At 39.6% G+C, this 7,289-nt stretch overlaps 1 protein-coding gene across 1 annotated transcript in view; it reads right to left on the reverse strand.

Moving 5' to 3' along the window:
• The window catches only part of gli2b (GLI family zinc finger 2b), a 45,455-nt gene extending 38,873 nt beyond the window's left edge, over positions 1-6,582 (reverse strand). Inside the window, exon 1 of the mRNA XM_056236299.1 lies at positions 6,456-6,582. The gene's annotated coding sequence lies outside the window, so the exon portion shown is untranslated. The remainder of the gene's footprint in view (positions 1-6,455) is intronic.
• Positions 6,583-7,289: the final 707 nt, after the last annotated feature.

A 7,289-nucleotide genomic window follows, 5' to 3' on the forward strand; every position in this document is an offset into this window, starting at 1 on the left:
ACTGCCGCTCCGCTGACAGCTCTGACAAAATAACCAGCACCCTCATTATTTTATATGCAAACAATGATAAAACGAACTGTATGGAGATGTCATGTTAGACAATCAGCTCGGAGACCCTTGACATGCCGCCCGGCGACTGTAACAAAGTGTCTCGGCTTGCCACGGGCGACACCGCGCTTAATTTGCTGCACAATGTCCCTGTAATTAGATGAATTTGGCTCAGGCAGAGGAAAAGACAGCCAGATCAAGGTCTTGATGAATTAGGGGTCCACTGTCAAGATCAAATCACATTAATCAAGGCGAGCGAGTGTTGAGACAGCTAGTCTCCCCCCAACGCGGCTCTATGTGTGATGAATAGGCTAGCTGCTAGCGGCCCGACCGAATGTATCACCATCAAAATCTGTGAATTTAAATGTAACAGCGCTACTTCGAGAATTCTATCGATTTATTCTGCTCTTTTAAGATAAACCTTCCTTCGAGCCTCAAGACCCCGTTTCAAAAAAGACGAGGAGGGGAGAAAAAAAAACTCCAAGGTGTTGTATTTAAGGAAAAACAACAAAGTGTAACTTCAAAAACTAGCGCGGCCCACTTTATGTTCTGATTCTACAATACCGCCGCCTGGAAAATTGGAAAATTCACGTGGGACGCATGAAGCTCTGAAGGTCTAGAGGTTAACCTACATTACTGCAGCGGCTCGACACACCTGAACTAGTGCATGCTGGGAAAAACAAGACCTCTAGGCTAGACGGCTGTAGAAATAAAGCACGGAAGATTTCTGTTTGGGGAGCCTAAACTAAAACTCACAGACCTCTGGAATATCTCAACTGTTTCTCCTGGACAGCAAAGAAACCAAATGCTAAAGTCTCTTGATACTTAAATGTGTCTCCTTTCAGACGAGATCTCAACAATGTGCTCAGCTTTTCCAAGACACCAAAGTCTGCAAAGGTCCCCAGAATGAACTCAATAAGTTCTCATCAATATCTCGCAAGATCAAGTTGAAGTTCAAGTTGCTTTATTGTCATTCCAACCATATATCAATAGTGTACAGCATAATGGAATTGCGTTTCTCCAAACCCAAATGTGCAAATTAAGTACAAGCATAAATAAAACAACAACATACGGGTCAATACAAGCAGGACAACAACAGGTGGACGTAACATACACTATAGATGAAACAAATAACAAATCAACATATAAGACATTCAAAAGTAAATACTGAAAATATACAAAAATGATATAAATACTATACACACAGTGGGTATAGTATTGCACATAGTGACCTTTGAATAGAAATATCTGAGCAAACTTGATACCTAAACGAAACAAAACCGAAAACCTAATAAAGTGTCCTGATTTTCACGTTTTCCCCCAGTAATCTCACATGTAGAGTTTCAGCAAAGACCTAATCAATGTGCTCAGCCTTTTGCACCAAGGACTGTTTAAAAGTCTGAGATCTCAATATGAGCTCAAACCTTTCTCATCATATTCTTCCAAGATCAAATGATCTGATCTGAAACAAAACTAAAAACTTGACGTGTCCTGATTCTCACGTTTCTCCCCACTAATTCCACGTGTCTCCTCTAGAGTTTGTCACCAAAAGTCTTAATATGAACTCAATTTCTAATCAAATCCTCCCAAGATCAAACGATCTAAGATGACAAAATGGATACTTAAAACAAAGCTAAAAAATCACGTCATAATGCGACAGGAAGCTTGTGCTCGTGAACACACTCAGGACTGTTTGCTGAGGTTGTGGATTACAGGTAATGTTTGGTTTCTTGTACAAGACCGATCGTTTCGCTTCATAAGACCTCAATGTATCGTCAGGAGTTTTTTTTTTGCCTGTATAGTATGTTTTTTTGACGGTAGCCGTTGACATGCATTTTATGAATCATCAAGCATTTTTTTTTTTACTGTTCTACAAAAAGACACATACATCTTGGATGGCCTGGCGTATTACACTTGCCTCGTTTACAAAATAAAATGCTCCGAACTAACATATAGTCCTCTAAAGTGATTCGGGACGCTATTAAAATAAACCATCCATGTTTCCAATGCTCGGATCCTTATGAAGTCTGTACAGAAACGTAAACAAGGTGTTTAAACTGGACGTGTCAAAGTAAACGTTCTTTCACTCTTCCATTTGTCCTGTTGTTGGCAGACTCAAGTGAGTGGAGTCTGTCAGAAACTGAACACACATCTGTATACTGTATCAGTGTAGACAGCGTCAGTCATTATAATCTGAACACACATCTGTATACTGTATCAGTGTATCAGCGTCAGTCATTATAATCTGAACACACATCTGTATACTGTATCAGTGTATCAGTGTCAGTCATTATAATCTGAACACACATCTGTATACTGTATCAGTGTAGACAGCGTCAGTCATTATAATCTGAACACACATCTGTATACTGTATCAGTGTAGACAGCGTCAGTCATTATAATCTGAACACACATCTGTATACTGTATCAGTGTATCAGCGTCAGTCATTATAATCTGAACACACATCTGTATACTGTATCAGTGTAGACAGCGTCAGTCATTATAATCTGAACACACATCTGTATACTGTATCAGTGTAGACAGCGTCAGTCATTATAATCTGAACACACATCTGTATACTGTATCAGTGTATCAGCGTCAGTCATTATAATCTGAACACACATCTGTATACTGTATCAGTGTATCAGCGTCAGTCATTATAATCTGAACACACATCTGTATACTGTATCAGTGTATCAGTGTCAGTCATTATAATCAGAACACACATCTGTATACTGTATCAGTGTAGACAGCGTCAGTCATTATAATCAGAACACACATCTGTATACTGTATCAGTGTAGACAGCGTCAGTCATTATAATCAGAACACACATCTGTATACTGTATCAGTGTAGACAGCGTCAGTCATTATAATCTGAACACACATCTGTATACTGTATCAGTGTAGACAGCGTCAGTCATTATAATCTGAACACACATCTGTATACTGTATCAGTGTAGACAGCGTCAGTCATTATAATCTGAACACACATCTGTATACTGTATCAGTGTATCAGTGTCAGTCATTATAATCAGAACACACATCTGTATACTGTATCAGTGTAGACAGCGTCAGTCATTATAATCTGAACACACATCTGTATACTGTATCAGTGTAGACAGCGTCAGTCATTATAATCTGAACACACATCTGTATACTGTATCAGTGTAGACAGCGTCAGTCATTATAATCTGAACACACATCTGTATACTGTATCAGTGTAGACAGCGTCAGTCATTATAATCTGAACACACATCTGTATACTGTATCAGTGTATCAGCGTCAGTCATTATAATCTGAACACACATCTGTATACTGTATCAGTGTATCAGCGTCAGTCATTATAATCTGAACACACATCTGTATACTGTATCAGTGTATCAGCGTCAGTCATTATAATCTGAACACACATCTGTATACTGTATCAGTGTATCAGCGTCAGTCATTATAATCTGAACACACATCTGTATACTGTATCAGTGTATCAGCGTCAGTCATTATAATCTGAACACACATCTGTATACTGTATCAGTGTAGACAGCGTCAGTCATTATAATCTGAACACACATCTGTATACTGTATCAGTGTAGACAGCGTCAGTCATTATAATCTGAAGTGAACACACATCTGTATACTGTATCAGTGTATCAGCGTCAGTCATTATAATCTGAACACACATCTGTATACTGTATCAGTGTATCAGCGTCAGTCATTATAATCTGAACACACATCTGTATACTGTATCAGTGTATCAGCGTCAGTCATTATAATCTGAACACACATCTGTATACTGTATCAGTGTAGACAGCGTCAGTCATTATAATCTGAACACACATCTGTATACTGTATCAGTGTAGACAGCGTCAGTCATTATAATCTGAACACACATCTGTGTACTGTATCAGTGTAGACAGCGTCAGTCATTATAATCTGAACACACATCTGTATACTGTATCAGTGTAGACAGCGTCAGTCATTATAATCTGAACACACATCTGTATACTGTATCAGTGTATCAGCGTCAGTCATTATAATCTGAACACACATCTGTATACTGTATCAGTGTAGACAGCGTCAGTCATTATAATCTGAACACACATCTGTATACTGTATCAGTGTATCAGTGTCATTCATTATAATCTGAACACACATCTGTATACTGTATCAGTGTATCAGCGTCAGTCATTATAATCTGAACACACATCTGTATACTGTATCAGTGTATCAGTGTCAGTCATTATAATCTGAACACACATCTGTATACTGTATCAGTGTAGACAGCGTCAGTCATTATAATCTGAACACACATCTGTATACTGTATCAGTGTATCAGCGTCAGTCATTATAATCTGAACACACATCTGTATACTGTATCAGTGTATCAGCGTCAGTCATTATAATCTGAACACACATCTGTATACTGTATCAGTGTATCAGCGTCAGTCATTATAATCTGAACACACATCTGTATACTGTATCAGTGTAGACAGCGTCAGTCATTATAATCTGAACACACATCTGTATACTGTATCAGTGTAGACAGCGTCAGTCATTATAATCTGAACACACATCTGTGTACTGTATCAGTGTAGACAGCGTCAGTCATTATAATCTGAACACACATCTGTATACTGTATCAGTGTAGACAGCGTCAGTCATTATAATCTGAACACACATCTGTATACTGTATCAGTGTATCAGCGTCAGTCATTATAATCTGAACACACATCTGTATACTGTATCAGTGTAGACAGCGTCAGTCATTATAATCTGAACACACATCTGTATACTGTATCAGTGTAGACAGCGTCAGTCATTATAATCTGAACACACATCTGTATACTGTATCAGTGTATCAGTGTCAGTCATTATAATCTGAACACACATCTGTATACTGTATCAGTGTATCAGTGTCAGTCATTATAATCTGAACACACATCTGTATACTGTATCAGTGTATCAGTGTCAGTCATTATAATCTGAACACACATCTGTATACTGTATCAGTGTATCAGTGTCAGTCATTATAATCTGAACACACATCTGTATACTGTATCAGTGTATCAGTGTCAGTCATTATAATCTGAACACACATCTGTATACTGTATCAGTGTATCAGTGTCAGTCATTATAATCTGAACACACATCTGTATACTGTATCAGTGTATCAGCGTCAGTCATTATAATCTGAACACACATCTGTATACTGTATCAGTGTATCAGTGTCAGTCATTATAATCTGAACACACATCTGTATACTGTATCAGTGTAGACAGCGTCAGTCATTATAATCTGAACACACATCTGTATACTGTATCAGTGTATCAGCGTCAGTCATTATAATCTGAACACACATCTGTATACTGTATCAGTGTATCAGCGTCAGTCATTATAATTTTAACACACATCTGTATACTGTATCAGTGTAGACAGCGTCAGTCATTATAATCTGAACACACATCTGTATACTGTATCAGTGTAGACAGCGTCAGTCATTATAATCTGAACACACATCTGTATACTGTATCAGTGTAGACAGCGTCAGTCATTATAATCTGAACACACATCTGTATACTGTATCAGTGTATCAGCGTCAGTCATTATAATCTGAACACACATCTGTATACTGTATCAGTGTAGACAGCGTCAGTCATTATAATTTTAACACACATCTGTATACTGTATTAGTGTTTTCCTTAGCAGTGCTGCGTGCTTCAGAAACCCTCCACCTGTATAGTTCTGCTACGGGTTATTCACGTACGCTATATTGTACAACAGCAGCATGTCTTACTTGCTCACAGTAGCGTTTCGTGTATGTATTGGCAAGTCCCGTACTTGCTCTGCCACAGCAGCAGGAGCGTAGCAGATCTTTCCCGCCAAGACCAAACATACAACATTGTCATACCCATTATCATGCCAATCACTCCGAGAGTTGTCATGACAGAAATGAGACTAAGACGAAAGAAGAAAAGTTTATATTCTCCTTTCCAGATGTTTGATCCCATGAAATGCACTAATCTGTTTCCTGGATGTAAGATTTACCCGGCCTTGAGTGTTTTTTATCTGGCACGGAAACAAGGCGAGGGTTTAAGTGTTTTCTAAACGACTAAATCAAGAACTGAATGACGTAGCTCAGTTTTTGCTTTGAATCTCAAAATAATGTGTGCTTCACAATGTCCATTTCGGTCATAAACACACGTGCTTTTTATGAATGTTTTCAGCATCAAACACATTGGTTTGGGATCACCTGTGTCTGTGATTACACCGCATTTGAATGTTGCATGTCTGTGTGCCTTCTGACCGCAGGGATAAACAAAGCAGATGCTTTATTTGCGAGCGCAGAGGTTATTTATATTCACAAACACTGAGAACCAGAGCCAGAAACGGACAGGGCTGCAGGCTTACCCGTGCAGAGCGTGGAGCGCATGGGGTTCGTAGTGGTATCTCCCCTCATGGTGACGCACGTCGATGGGGATCGGAGAATGGAAAGTTGGGAAGATGTGATGAGGGCCTGAAAAAGAGAAGGAGAGAGAGAGAGAGAGTTGAGAAAAAGCCAGACTTTCAAAAAAGAAATTTCAAAGGCACCAGCGCTACAATAAAGTAACATGAATTTCAGAGCGCGCTGAGCAGTTTCGTGTAAAATATTGGCACTATCACACAAGAGTGGAGGAATAAATAAATAATCAAAGTATCCTAAGAAATCCTACATCCCCAACATAAAAGATATCCAACTGGGCTTTTGACAAAGACCTGCAGCTAGACGCTCTTTGAACTCACACAGATGATGGACGTTATGAAGGAAAAACCCATCGGGGACGCAAACTGGGGCTGACAGCACTGGGAGAACATTCCTCGGCCTCGGCTTCGCTGCCTCATGCCAACCGGATCATCTCCCTCCTGAACCGCGTTCCCTGCGCTTTACTGGCCCGACACCAGCTCAAAACGAAGGTGCCAGGGTGTCGTGAAATCAGAGGAGGTTCGGCCTTTGAAATCAAACACACTAACTAATGAGAGACTAAAAGCTGTTGCTTGTTGCCTCAGCGTTTTACAGTCTGGCGTTTCTTTTCATCATAACTCCTTTGGCTGGATCGTTTTATTTGAGCCCAAAGAGAATCAGAATCAGCACTTTCCTGTAATAAAGCCTCCGTTGGCTCGGGACATCCCGTTAAAGGTCAACAGGGCTTCATTAGCAGTTATGATAACGGGAAACCACAGTTGATGTTTGGGTGCAGCCGCACC

Source organism: Rhinichthys klamathensis, unplaced genomic scaffold, assembly GCF_029890125.1.
Source record: "Rhinichthys klamathensis goyatoka isolate OS25496 unplaced genomic scaffold, OSU_Roscu_1.1 h1tg000444l_1, whole genome shotgun sequence".
NCBI lineage: Eukaryota > Metazoa > Chordata > Actinopteri > Cypriniformes > Leuciscidae > Rhinichthys > Rhinichthys klamathensis.